General features: G+C 62.8%; 1 non-coding gene across 1 annotated transcript; it reads left to right on the forward strand.

Moving 5' to 3' along the window:
- Nucleotides 1–6,637: 6,637 nt before the first annotated feature.
- Nucleotides 6,638–6,756, forward strand: LOC131862388 (5S ribosomal RNA). The gene has a single exon (XR_009361404.1). It is a non-coding gene; the product is annotated as a 5S ribosomal RNA (ribosomal RNA).
- The last annotated feature ends 7,804 nt before the right edge of the window (nt 6,757–14,560 follow it).

A 14,560-nucleotide genomic window follows, 5' to 3' on the forward strand; every position in this document is an offset into this window, starting at 1 on the left:
TTGATGCGCTGCCTTCACCAATTTCCAGAAAAGGCAAGAAAACATTGAGAAGGTGTGCGCACCGAGGTGCCCACCCTGGCGAAGGTGCACGCGAGGTGCGCACCCGGGGCAAACCGGGCTCCGACTTCGTGCACGCCGCACCTTGGAGCACACTTCGGAGCGCTCCTTGGTGCGCACCAGGGCGCGCAACCCAGCCGAGGTGCCCACCCCGGCGAAGGTGCACGCGAGGTGCGCACCCGGGGCAAACCGGGCTCCGACTTCGTGCACGCCATGGTGCCCACCGCGGCGAAGGTGCACGCGAGGTGCGCACCCGGGGCAAACCGGGCTCCGACTTCGTGCACGCCGCACCTTGGAGCACACTTCGGAGCGCTCCTTGGTGCGCACCATGGTGCCCACCAGGGCGCGCAACCCCGCCGAAGGTGCACGCGAGGTGCGCACCCGGGGCAAACCGGGCTCCGACTTCGTGCACGCCGCACCTTGGAGCACACTTCGGAGCGCTCCTTGGTGCGCACCATGGTGCCCACCAGGGCGCGCAACCCCGCCGAAGGTGCACGCGAGGTGCGCACCCGGGGCAAACCGGGCTCCGACTTCGTGCACGCCATGGTGCGCACCGCGGCGAAGGTGCGCACCCGGGGCAAACCGGGCTCCGACTTCGTGCACGCCGCACCTTGGAGCACACTTCGGAGCGCTCCTTGGTGCGCACCAGGGCGCGCAACCCAGCCGAGGTGCCCACCCCGGCGAAGGTGCACGCGAGGTGCGTACCCGGGGCAAACCGGGCTCCGACTTCGTGCACGCCGCACCTTGGAGCACACTTCGGAGCGCTCCTTGGTGCGCACCATGGTGCCCACCAGGCCGCGCAACCCAGCCAAGGTGTGCGCACCAAGGTGCACGCGAGGTGCGCACCCGGGGCAAACCGGGGTCCGACTTCGTGCACGCCGCACCTTGGAGCACACATCGGGGCGCTCCCGGGTTCGCACCGGCGTTGCGCACCGTGGTGGGCACCTCGGAGCACACCAAGGTGGGCAGCGAGGTGCGCACCTTTGATGCGATGCCTTCACTAATTTCCATAAAAGGCAAAAAAAAAACGAGATTTTAAAATTTCCGTTTTGAAAGATAGTGAGAAAAAGGGAATGCTGGTGCCATCTTGAGCCCGCCCTGGTGCGCAGCCCAGCCAAGGTGTGCGCACCAAGGTGCCCACCCTGGCGAAGGTGCGCGCCCGGGCAATTAACCCAACTTCCAACTTCGCGCGCGCCAGGGTGGGAGCGCACCCAACAACCGGGCCTGGGAAGAGCCAATGCGAGAAACCCCACCAAACGCTCTGACAAAAAAAGAGGGGGCGCTCCAGTAACCCCGCTTCGGAGCGCACCCTGGGCAAACCCAGCCAAGGTGCCCACCCCGGCCAAGGTGCAGGCGAGGTGCGCACCCGGGGCAAACCGGGCTCCGACAACGTGCACGCCGCACCTTGGAGCACACTTCGTAGCGCTCCCGGGTGCGCACCTCAGAGCACACCAAGGTGGGCAGCGAGGTGCGCACCTTTGATGCGCTGCCTTCACTAATTTCCAGAAAAGGCAAAAAAAAAAGGAGATTTTAAAATTTCCGTTTTGAAAGATAGTGAAAAAAACGGAACGCGCGTGCCATCTTGAGCCCGCCCTGGTGCGCAGCCCAGGTAAGGTGCCCACCCTGGCAAAGGTGCGCACCCGGGCAATTAACCCTACTTCCGACTTCGTGCGCGCCAGGGTGGCAACCGGGCCTCGGAAGAGCCAATGCGAGAAACCCCACCAAACGCTCCGACAAAAAAAGAGGCGGCGCTCCAATAACCCCGCTTCGGAGCGCAGCCGGGGCAAACCCAGCCAAGGTGCCCACCCCGACGAAGGTGCACGCGAGGTGCGCACCCGGGGCAAACCGGGCTCCGACAACGTGCACGCAGCACCTTGGAGCACACTTCGAAGCACTCCCGGGTGCCCACCGGCGTTGCGCACCGTGGTGGGCAGCGAGGTGCGCACCTTTGATGCGCTGCCTTCACTAATTTCCAGAAAAAGGCAAAAAAAAATGAGATTTTAAAATTTCCGTTTTGAAAGATAGTGAAAAAAAAGGAACGCGGGTGCCATCTTGAGCCCGCCCTGGTGCGCAGCCCAGGCAAGGCATGCGCACCAAGGTGCCCACCCGAGGTGCACACCCGGGGCAAACCGGGCTCCGACTTCGTGCAGGCCGCACCTTGGAGCACACTTCGGAGCGCTCCTTGGTGCGCACCATGGTGCCCACCAGGGCGCGCAACCCAGCCAAGGTCTGCACACTAAGGTGCCCACCCCGGCGAAGGTGCACGCGAGGTGCGCACCCGGGGCAAACCGGGCTCCGACTTCGTGCACGCCATGGTGCCCACCGCGGCGAAGGTGCACGCGAGGTGCGCACCCGGGGCAAACCGGGCTCCGACTTCGTGCACGCCGCACCTTGGAGCACACTTCGGAGCGCTCCTTGGTGCGCACCATGGTGCCCACCAGGGCGCGCAACCCAGCCAAGGTGTGCGCACCAAGGTGCACGCGAGGTGCGCACCCGGGGCAAACCGGGGTCCGACTTCGTGCACGCCGCACCTTGGAGCACACATCGGAGCGCTCCCAGGTTCGCACCAGCGTTGCGCACCTTTGATGCGCTGCCTTCACTAATTTCCAGAAAAGGCAAAAAAAAACGATATTTTAAAATTTCCGTTCTGAAAGATAGTGAAAAAAACGGAACGCGGGTGCCATCTTGAGCCCTTCCTGGTGCGCAGCCCAGGCAAGTTGTGCGCACCAAGGTGCCCACCCTGGCGGAGGTGCGCGCCCGGGGCAAACCGGGCTCCGACTTCGTGCACTGCATGGTGCCCACCAAGGCGCGCAACCCAGCCAAGGTGCCCACCGCAGCGAAGGTGCACGCGAGGTGCACACCCGGGGCAAACCGGGCTCCGACTTCGTGCACGCCGCACCTTGGAGCACACTTCAGAGCGCTCCTTGGTGCGCACCAGGGCGCGCAACCCAGCCGAGGTGCCCACCCCGGCGAAGGTGCACGCGAGGTGCGCACCCGGGGCAAACCGGGCTCCGACTTCGTGCACGCCATGGTGCCCACCGCGGCGAAGGTGCGCACCCGGGGCAAACCGGGCTCCGACTTCGTGCACGCCGCACCTTGGAGCACACTTCGGAGCGCTCCTTGGTGCGCACCATGGTGCCCACCAGGCCGCGCAACCCAGCCAAGGTGTGCGCACCAAGGTGCACGCGAGGTGCGCACCCGGGGCAAACCGGGGTCCGACTTCGTGCACGCCGCACCTTGGAGCACACATCGGGGCGCTCCCGGGTTCGCACCGGCGTTGCGCACCGTGGTGGGCACCTCGGAGCACACCAAGGTGGGCAGCGAGGTGCGCACCTTTGATGCGATGCCTTCACTAATTTCCATAAAAGGCAAAAAAAAAACGAGATTTTAAAATTTCCGTTTTGAAAGATAGTGAGAAAAAGGGAATGCTGGTGCCATCTTGAGCCCGCCCTGGTGCGCAGCCCAGCCAAGGTTTGCGCACCAAGGTGCCCACCCTGGCGAAGGTGCGCGCCCGGGCAATTAACCCAACTTCCAACTTCGCGCGCGCCAGGGTGGGAGCGCACCCAACAACCGGGCCTGGGAAGAGCCAATGCGAGAAACCCCACCAAACTCTCTGACAAAAAAAGAGGGGGCGCTCCAGTAACCCCGCTTCGGAGCGCACCCTGGGCAAACCCAGCCAAGGTGCCCACCCCGGCCAAGGTGCAGGCGAGGTGCGCACCCGGGGCAAACCGGGCTCCGACAACGTGCACGCCGCACCTTGGAGCACACTTCGTAGCGCTCCCGGGTGCGCACCTCAGAGCACACCAAGGTGGGCAGCGAGGTGCGCACCTTTGATGCGCTGCCTTCACTAATTTCCAGAAAAGGCAAAAAAAAAAGGAGATTTTAAAATTTCCGTTTTGAAAGATAGTGAAAAAAACGGAACGCGCGTGCCATCTTGAGCCCGCCCTGGTGCGCAGCCCAGGTAAGGTGCCACCCTGGCAAAGGTGCGCACCCGGGCAATTAACCCTACTTCCGACTTCGTGCGCGCCAGGGTGGCAACCGGGCCTCGGAAGAGCCAATGCGAGAAACCCCACCAAACGCTCCGACAAAAAAAGAGGCGGCGCTCCAATAACCCCGCTTCGGAGCGCAGCCGGGGCAAACCAAGCCAAGGTGCCCACCCCGACGAAGGTGCACGCGAGGTGCGCACCCGGGGCAAACCGGGCTCCGACAACGTGCACGCAGCACCTTGGAGCACACTTCGAAGCACTCCCGGGTGCCCACCGGCGTTGCGCACCGTGGTGGGCAGCGAGGTGCGCACCTTTGATGCGCTGCCTTCACTAATTTCCAGAAAAAGGCAAAAAAAAATGAGATTTTAAAATTTCCGTTTTGAAAGATAGTGAAAAAAAAGGAACGCGGGTGCCATCTTGAGCCCGCCCTGGTGCGCAGCCCAGGCAAGGCATGCGCACCAAGGTGCCCACCCGAGGTGCACACCCGGGGCAAACCGGGCTCCGACTTCGTGCAGGCCGCACCTTGGAGCACACTTCGGAGCGCTCCTTGGTGCGCACCATGGTGCCCACCAGGGCGCACCCGAGGCAAACCGGGCTCCGACTTCGTGCACGCCGCACCTTGGAGCACACATCGGAGCGCTCCCAGGTTCGCACCAGCGTTGCGCACCTTTGATGCGCTGCCTTCACTAATTTCCAGAAAAGGCAAAAAAAAACGATATTTTAAAATTTCCGTTCTGAAAGATAGTGAAAAAAACGGAACGCGGGTGCCATCTTGAGCCCTTCCTGATGCGCAGCCCAGGCAAGTTGTGCGCACCAAGGTGCCCACCCTGGCGGAGGTGCGCGCCCGGGGCAAACCGGGCTCCGACTTCGTGCACTGCATGGTGCCCACCAAGGCGCGCAACCCAGCCAAGGTGCCCACCGCAGCGAAGGTGCACGCGAGGTGCGCACCCGAGGTGCACACCCGGGGCAAACCGGGCTCCGACTTCGTGCACGCCGCACCTTGGAGCACACTTCAGAGCGCTCCTTGGTACGCACCAGGGCGCGCAACCCAGCCAAGGTGCTCACCCCGGCGAAGGTGCACGCGAGGTGCGCACCCGGGGCAAACCGGGCTCGGACTTCGTGCACGCCGCACCTTGGAGCACACATCGGAGCGCTCCCGGGTTCGCACCAGCATTGCGCACCTTTGATGCGCTGCCTTCACTAATTTCCAGAAAAGGCAAAAAAAAGAAAAAAATGAGATTTTAAAATTTCCGTTTTGAAAGATAGTGAAAAAAACGGAACGCGGGTGCCATCTTGAGCCCGCCCTGGTGTGCAGCCCAGGCAAGTTGTGCGCACCAAGGCACCCACCCTGGCCAAGGTGGGTCACGGGGTGGGTCCTAGGGTGGGTAACGGGGTGGGTACTAAGGTGCGTGCCAAGGTGGGTCATAGGGTGGGTGCCAAGGTGGGCACCAGGGTGGGTGTGCACCAACCCTAGCCAGGGTAGGTCACGGGGTGGTTGTCGGGGTGGGCGTCAAGGAGCCAAGGTGGGTGGCAAGTAGCCAAGTTGCGTGCCAAGGTGGGTGTCGGGGTGGGTGCCAAGGATCCAAGGTGGGTGCCAAGGAACCAAGGTGGGTGTCTGGGTGGGTGCCGAGGTGGGAGCCAGGGTGGGTCCCAAGGTGAGTGCAAAGGTGGGTGCCAGGGTCAAGGTGAGTGCCAATGTGGGTTCCAAGGTGCCAGGGTCAGGGTGAGTGCCAATGTGGGTTCAAAGGTGCTAAGTTGGGTGCGAGGTTGGGTGCGAGGGTGGGTGGGTGCCAAGGTGTGCTAGGTGGAAGCCCGGGTGGGTCGGCATCCCATGGGTGTCGAGTTGGGTGCCTGATGGGTGCTTCTTGTCAAGTTTTAGTCGTCGGGACTCATTTCGAGCCTTAGAGGTCGTTTCTTGTCCGGTTGCCCTGTCTTCGACCTGGGAACCCAATTTTGGTCCTCGGGTCCCATTTTTTTTTGTCTCGCATCCCACTTTTGGCCTGTGGCCTTTTCGGGGTCGATTCTCGTTTTGGGCATCAGAGCATGTTTCTTCTCCTAAAACCCAATATTTGTTTATTAAGTCTCGGAACACATTTTTGTTCTCGTGGACCCATCATGGGTCTTGGAACGCATTTGTGGTCCTTGGGTCCCATTTTGCATCCCGAAACTTGTGTTTTGGTGCTTGATCCCTATTTTGGGTGCCCACCTTGCACCAAGTGCGCACCCGGGGCAAACCGAGCGCCTTGGTGCACCGGGGCAAGATCGAGCGTGCACCCGAGGCGCCCCGAACATGCACCAAGGTGCACTCGGCCCACATGTGAGCGCAGGTCGTTGCGCCCGAGGTGGTGTGTGGGCACCGCGTTGCAGACGGGACACTGCACGCACACGACGCCCCCTCCAGGTGCACGCACGTAGGCCGGGCCGGGTGCACACCCGACGCCCTAGCAAGGTGCGCGCACCCGGGCAGGGCTCACACTTGGCGAACGGGGCGCACTTCGCGAGGGAGGGTGTGCACCTCGACGGGGGTGGGTGGCCGGGGTGGATTCGCACGTGGGTCGCGGTTTGCTAAGTACACACTGCGACAAGCTCATAACGGGTGCGATCATACCAGCGTTAGTGCACCGGATCCCATCAGAACTCCGCAGTTAAGCGCGCTTGGGCCGGAGTAGTACTGGGATGGGTGACCTCCCGGGAAGTCCCGGTGTTGCACCCTTTTTTAGTTTTTCGCCGGGCGTCGCAATGCTATTTGAATAAACCTTTTGCCCGTTTGCGTTCTCGTCGGGGCCGGGCCGGGCCGGGGTGCGCTGCCCGCACTACCGCGCGCGCGGGGGCGACACCGAGCGCGCACCCGAGGCGCCCCGAGCACACAGGCCACGGTGCAACCCGGGCGTTGTGCGCGCACCCCGGTGCGCCCGAGGTGCTGCGCGCGCACCCAGGTGAAATCGGTGTGCACCTCGGCCAGTGCGCGCTCGGTCGAGTCGCGCACGTTGGCCAAGGTGCACGGTGATGTTTCTTACTCTAAGGTTCCGCACCAGACGCCCGGGACAGGTGAGCGAAGCTGGGCGGGGCCGGGTGCGCGGCCGGGGCAGGTGCACGCAGCTGGAGAGAGCTTTGGAGCACACTTCGGAGCGCACCAATGATGCGCTCCATTCAAAAGTTTCCTGAAAAGGCAAAAAAAGTTGAGATTATAGAATTTCCCACTTGAGAGATTGTAAAAAAAAAAAATTTAAAATGAAGGAAACGCGGGTGCCAAGGTGTGCGCAGCCCAGCCAAGGTGTGCGCACCAAGGCGCCCACCCTGGCGAAGGTGCACGCAAGGTGCGCACCCGAGGCAAACCGGACAATTAACCCAACTTTCGACTTCGCGCGCACCTTGGAGCGCACTTCGGAGCGCTCCTTGGTGCGCACCAATCTTGGGCACCTCGGAGTGCACCATGGCGCCCACCAAGGTGCGCACCCGGGGCAAACCGAGCTCCGACTTCGTGCGCACCTTGGAGCGCACGAAAGGTGCGCACCATGGCGCCCACCAAGGTGCGCAGCCCAGCCAAGGCGTGCGCATCAAGGTGCGCACCCTGGCGAAGGTGCGCACCCGGGGCAAACCGAGCTCCGACTTCGTGCGCACCTTGGAGCGCACAAAAGGTGCGCAACCCAGCCAAGGTGTGCGCACCCCGGTCAAACCGAGCTCCGAATCGTGCGCACCAGAGGTGCACGCCATCGTGCGCACCTTGGAGCACACTTCGGAGCCCTCCTTGGTGCGCGCCGATGTTGCGCACCTCGGAGCGCACCCGGGGAAAACAATGCAATTAACCCGACTTTCGACTTCGTGGGCACCTCGGAGCGCTCTCGGGTTCGCACCTCGGAGCACACCGAGGTGCGCACCTTTGATGCGCTGCCTTCACCAATTTCCAGAAAAGGCAAGAAAACATTGAGAAGGTGTGCGCACCGAGGTGCCCACCCTGGCGAAGGTGCACGCGAGGTGCGCACCCGGGGCAAACCGGGCTCCGACTTCGTGCACGCCGCACCTTGGAGCACACTTCGGAGCGCTCCTTGGTGCGCACCAGGGCGCGCAACCCAGCCGAGGTGCCCACCCCGGCGAAGGTGCACGCGAGGTGCGCACCCGGGGCAAACCGGGCTCCGACTTCGTGCACGCCATGGTGCCCACCGCGGCGAAGGTGCACGCGAGGTGCGCACCCGGGGCAAACCGGGCTCCGACTTCGTGCACGCCGCACCTTGGAGCACACTTCGGAGCGCTCCTTGGTGCGCACCATGGTGCCCACCAGGGCGCGCAACCCCGCCGAAGGTGCACGCGAGGTGCGCACCCGGGGCAAACCGGGCTCCGACTTCGTGCACGCCGCACCTTGGAGCACACTTCGGAGCGCTCCTTGGTGCGCACCATGGTGCCCACCAGGGCGCGCAACCCCGCCGAAGGTGCACGCGAGGTGCGCACCCGGGGCAAACCGGGCTCCGACTTCGTGCACGCCATGGTGCGCACCGCGGCGAAGGTGCGCACCCGGGGCAAACCGGGCTCCGACTTCGTGCACGCCGCACCTTGGAGCACACTTCGGAGCGCTCCTTGGTGCGCACCAGGGCGCGCAACCCAGCCGAGGTGCCCACCCCGGCGAAGGTGCACGCGAGGTGCGTACCCGGGGCAAACCGGGCTCCGACTTCGTGCACGCCGCACCTTGGAGCACACTTCGGAGCGCTCCTTGGTGCGCACCATGGTGCCCACCAGGCCGCGCAACCCAGCCAAGGTGTGCGCACCAAGGTGCACGCGAGGTGCGCACCCGGGGCAAACCGGGGTCCGACTTCGTGCACGCCGCACCTTGGAGCACACATCGGGGCGCTCCCGGGTTCGCACCGGCGTTGCGCACCGTGGTGGGCACCTCGGAGCACACCAAGGTGGGCAGCGAGGTGCGCACCTTTGATGCGATGCCTTCACTAATTTCCATAAAAGGCAAAAAAAAAACGAGATTTTAAAATTTCCGTTTTGAAAGATAGTGAGAAAAAGGGAATGCTGGTGCCATCTTGAGCCCGCCCTGGTGCGCAGCCCAGCCAAGGTGTGCGCACCAAGGTGCCCACCCTGGCGAAGGTGCGCGCCCGGGCAATTAACCCAACTTCCAACTTCGCGCGCGCCAGGGTGGGAGCGCACCCAACAACCGGGCCTGGGAAGAGCCAATGCGAGAAACCCCACCAAACGCTCTGACAAAAAAAGAGGGGGCGCTCCAGTAACCCCGCTTCGGAGCGCACCCTGGGCAAACCCAGCCAAGGTGCCCACCCCGGCCAAGGTGCAGGCGAGGTGCGCACCCGGGGCAAACCGGGCTCCGACAACGTGCACGCCGCACCTTGGAGCACACTTCGTAGCGCTCCCGGGTGCGCACCTCAGAGCACACCAAGGTGGGCAGCGAGGTGCGCACCTTTGATGCGCTGCCTTCACTAATTTCCAGAAAAGGCAAAAAAAAAAGGAGATTTTAAAATTTCCGTTTTGAAAGATAGTGAAAAAAACGGAACGCGCGTGCCATCTTGAGCCCGCCCTGGTGCGCAGCCCAGGTAAGGTGCCCACCCTGGCAAAGGTGCGCACCCGGGCAATTAACCCTACTTCCGACTTCGTGCGCGCCAGGGTGGCAACCGGGCCTCGGAAGAGCCAATGCGAGAAACCCCACCAAACGCTCCGACAAAAAAAGAGGCGGCGCTCCAATAACCCCGCTTCGGAGCGCAGCCGGGGCAAACCCAGCCAAGGTGCCCACCCCGACGAAGGTGCACGCGAGGTGCGCACCCGGGGCAAACCGGGCTCCGACAACGTGCACGCAGCACCTTGGAGCACACTTCGAAGCACTCCCGGGTGCCCACCGGCGTTGCGCACCGTGGTGGGCAGCGAGGTGCGCACCTTTGATGCGCTGCCTTCACTAATTTCCAGAAAAAGGCAAAAAAAAATGAGATTTTAAAATTTCCGTTTTGAAAGATAGTGAAAAAAAAGGAACGCGGGTGCCATCTTGAGCCCGCCCTGGTGCGCAGCCCAGGCAAGGCATGCGCACCAAGGTGCCCACCCGAGGTGCACACCCGGGGCAAACCGGGCTCCGACTTCGTGCAGGCCGCACCTTGGAGCACACTTCGGAGCGCTCCTTGGTGCGCACCATGGTGCCCACCAGGGCGCGCAACCCAGCCAAGGTCTGCACACTAAGGTGCCCACCCCGGCGAAGGTGCACGCGAGGTGCGCACCCGGGGCAAACCGGGCTCCGACTTCGTGCACGCCATGGTGCCCACCGCGGCGAAGGTGCACGCGAGGTGCGCACCCGGGGCAAACCGGGCTCCGACTTCGTGCACGCCGCACCTTGGAGCACACTTCGGAGCGCTCCTTGGTGCGCACCATGGTGCCCACCAGGGCGCGCAACCCAGCCAAGGTGTGCGCACCAAGGTGCACGCGAGGTGCGCACCCGGGGCAAACCGGGGTCCGACTTCGTGCACGCCGCACCTTGGAGCACACATCGGAGCGCTCCCAGGTTCGCACCAGCGTTGCGCACCTTTGATGCGCTGCCTTCACTAATTTCCAGAAAAGGCAAAAAAAAACGATATTTTAAAATTTCCGTTCTGAAAGATAGTGAAAAAAACGGAACGCGGGTGCCATCTTGAGCCCTTCCTGGTGCGCAGCCCAGGCAAGTTGTGCGCACCAAGGTGCCCACCCTGGCGGAGGTGCGCGCCCGGGGCAAACCGGGCTCCGACTTCGTGCACTGCATGGTGCCCACCAAGGCGCGCAACCCAGCCAAGGTGCCCACCGCAGCGAAGGTGCACGCGAGGTGCACACCCGGGGCAAACCGGGCTCCGACTTCGTGCATGCCGCACCTTGGAGCACACTTCAGAGCGCTCCTTGGTGCGCACCAGGGCGCGCAACCCAGCCGAGGTGCCCACCCCGGCGAAGGTGCACGCGAGGTGCGCACCCGGGGCAAACCGGGCTCCGACTTCGTGCACGCCATGGTGCCCACCGCGGCGAAGGTGCGCACCCGGGGCAAACCGGGCTCCGACTTCGTGCACGCCGCACCTTGGAGCACACTTCGGAGCGCTCCTTGGTGCGCACCATGGTGCCCACCAGGCCGCGCAACCCAGCCAAGGTGTGCGCACCAAGGTGCACGCGAGGTGCGCACCCGGGGCAAACCGGGGTCCGACTTCGTGCACGCCGCACCTTGGAGCACACATCGGGGCGCTCCCGGGTTCGCACCGGCATTGCGCACCGTGGTGGGCACCTCGGAGCACACCAAGGTGGGCAGCGAGGTGCGCACCTTTGATGCGATGCCTTCACTAATTTCCATAAAAGGCAAAAAAAAAACGAGATTTTAAAATTTCCGTTTTGAAAGATAGTGAGAAAAAGGGAATGCTGGTGCCATCTTGAGCCCGCCCTGGTGCGCAGCCCAGCCAAGGTTTGCGCACCAAGGTGCCCACCCTGGCGAAGGTGCGCGCCCGGGCAATTAACCCAACTTCCAACTTCGCGCGCGCCAGGGTGGGAGCGCACCCAACAACCGGGCCTGGGAAGAGCCAATGCGAGAAACCCCACCAAACTCTCTGACAAAAAAAGAGGGGGCGCTCCAGTAACCCCGCTTCGGAGCGCACCCTGGGCAAACCCAGCCAAGGTGCCCACCCCGGCCAAGGTGCAGGCGAGGTGCGCACCCGGGGCAAACCGGGCTCCGACAACGTGCACGCCGCACCTTGGAGCACACTTCGTAGCGCTCCCGGGTGCGCACCTCAGAGCACACCAAGGTGGGCAGCGAGGTGCGCACCTTTGATGCGCTGCCTTCACTAATTTCCAGAAAAGGCAAAAAAAAAAGGAGATTTTAAAATTTCCGTTTTGAAAGATAGTGAAAAAAACGGAACGCGCGTGCCATCTTGAGCCCGCCCTGGTGCGCAGCCCAGGTAAGGTGCCACCCTGGCAAAGGTGCGCACCCGGGCAATTAACCCTACTTCCGACTTCGTGCGCGCCAGGGTGGCAACCGGGCCTCGGAAGAGCCAATGCGAGAAACCCCACCAAACGCTCCGACAAAAAAAGAGGCGGCGCTCCAATAACCCCGCTTCGGAGCGCAGCCGGGGCAAACCAAGCCAAGGTGCCCACCCCGACGAAGGTGCACGCGAGGTGCGCACCCGGGGCAAACCGGGCTCCGACAACGTGCACGCAGCACCTTGGAGCACACTTCGAAGCACTCCCGGGTGCCCACCGGCGTTGCGCACCGTGGTGGGCAGCGAGGTGCGCACCTTTGATGCGCTGCCTTCACTAATTTCCAGAAAAAGGCAAAAAAAAATGAGATTTTAAAATTTCCGTTTTGAAAGATAGTGAAAAAAAAGGAACGCGGGTGCCATCTTGAGCCCGCCCTGGTGCGCAGCCCAGGCAAGGCATGCGCACCAAGGTGCCCACCCGAGGTGCACACCCGGGGCAAACCGGGCTCCGACTTCGTGCAGGCCGCACCTTGGAGCACACTTCGGAGCGCTCCTTGGTGCGCACCATGGTGCCCACCAGGGCGCACCCGAGGCAAACCGGGCTCCGACTTCGTGCACGCCGCACCTTGGAGCACACATCGGAGCGCTCCCAGGTTCGCACCAGCGTTGCGCACCTTTGATGCGCTGCCTTCACTAATTTCCAGAAAAGGCAAAAAAAAACGATATTTTAAAATTTCCGTTCTGAAAGATAGTGAAAAAAACGGAACGCGGGTGCCATCTTGAGCCCTTCCTGATGCGCAGCCCAGGCAAGTTGTGCGCACCAAGGTGCCCACCCTGGCGGAGGTGCGCGCCCGGGGCAAACCGGGCTCCGACTTCGTGCACTGCATGGTGCCCACCAAGGCGCGCAACCCAGCCAAGGTGCCCACCGCAGCGAAGGTGCACGCGAGGTGCGCACCCGAGGTGCACACCCGGGGCAAACCGGGCTCCGACTTCGTGCACGCCGCACCTTGGAGCACACTTCAGAGCGCTCCTTGGTACGCACCAGGGCGCGCAACCCAGCCAAGGTGCTCACCCCGGCGAAGGTGCACGCGAGGTGCGCACCCGGGGCAAACCGGGCTCGGACTTCGTGCACGCCGCACCTTGGAGCACACATCGGAGCGCTCCCGGGTTCGCACCAGCATTGCGCACCTTTGATGCGCTGCCTTCACTAATTTCCAGAAAAGGCAAAAAAAAGAAAAAAATGAGATTTTAAAATTTCCGTTTTGAAAGATAGTGAAAAAAACGGAACGCGGGTGCCATCTTGAGCCCGCCCTGGTGTGCAGCCCAGGCAAGTTGTGCGCACCAAGGCACCCACCCTGGCCAAGGTGGGTCACGGGGTGGGTCCTAGGGTGGGTAACGGGGTGGGTACTAAGGTGCGTGCCAAGGTGGGTCATAGGGTGGGTGCCAAGGTGGGCACCAGGGTGGGTGTGCACCAACCCTAGCCAGGGTAGGTCACGGGGTGGTTGTCGGGGTGGGCGTCAAGGAGCCAAGGTGGGTGGCAAGTAGCCAAGTTGCGTGCCAAGGTGGGTGTCGGGGTGGGTGCCAAGGATCCAAGGTGGGTGCCAAGGAACCAAGGTGGGTGTCTGGGTGGGTGCCGAGGTGGGAGCCAGGGTGGGTCCCAAGGTGAGTGCAAAGGTGGGTGCCAGGGTCAAGGTGAGTGCCAATGTGGGTTCCAAGGTGCCAGGGTCAGGGTGAGTGCCAATGTGGGTTCAAAGGTGCTAAGTTGGGTGCGAGGTTGGGTGCGAGGGTGGGTGGGTGCCAAGGTGTGCTAGGTGGAAGCCCGGGTGGGTCGGCATCCCATGGGTGTCGAGTTGGGTGCCTGATGGGTGCTTCTTGTCAAGTTTTAGTCGTCGGGACTCATTTCGAGCCTTAGAGGTCGTTTCTTGTCCGGTTGCCCTGTCTTCGACCTGGGAACCCAATTTTGGTCCTCGGGTCCCATTTTTTTTTGTCTCGCATCCCACTTTTGGCCTGTGGCCTTTTCGGGGTCGATTCTCGTTTTGGGCATCAGAGCATGTTTCTTCTCCTAAAACCCAATATTTGTTTATTAAGTCTCGGAACACATTTTTGTTCTCGTGGACCCATCATGGGTCTTGGAACGCATTTGTGGTCCTTGGGTCCCATTTTGCATCCCGAAACTTGTGTTTTGGTGCTTGATCCCTATTTTGGGTGCCCACCTTGCACCAAGTGCGCACCCGGGGCAAACCGAGCGCCTTGGTGCACCGGGGCAAGATCGAGCGTGCACCCGAGGCGCCCCGAACATGCACCAAGGTGCACTCGGCCCACATGTGAGCGCAGGTCGTTGCGCCCGAGGTGGTGTGTGGGCACCGCGTTGCAGACGGGACACTGCACGCACACGACGCCCCCTCCAGGTGCACGCACGTAGGCCGGGCCGGGTGCACACCCGACGCCCTAGCAAGGTGCGCGCACCCGGGCAGGGCTCACACTTGGCGAACGGGGCGCACTTCGCGAGGGAGGGTGTGCACCTCGACGGGGGTGGGTGGCCGGGGTGGATTCGCACGTGGGTCGCGGTTTGCTAAGTACACACTGCGACAAGCTCATAAC

This window comes from Cryptomeria japonica, unplaced genomic scaffold (genome assembly GCF_030272615.1).
Source record: "Cryptomeria japonica unplaced genomic scaffold, Sugi_1.0 HiC_scaffold_42, whole genome shotgun sequence".
Taxonomy (NCBI): Eukaryota; Viridiplantae; Streptophyta; class Pinopsida; order Cupressales; family Cupressaceae; genus Cryptomeria; species Cryptomeria japonica.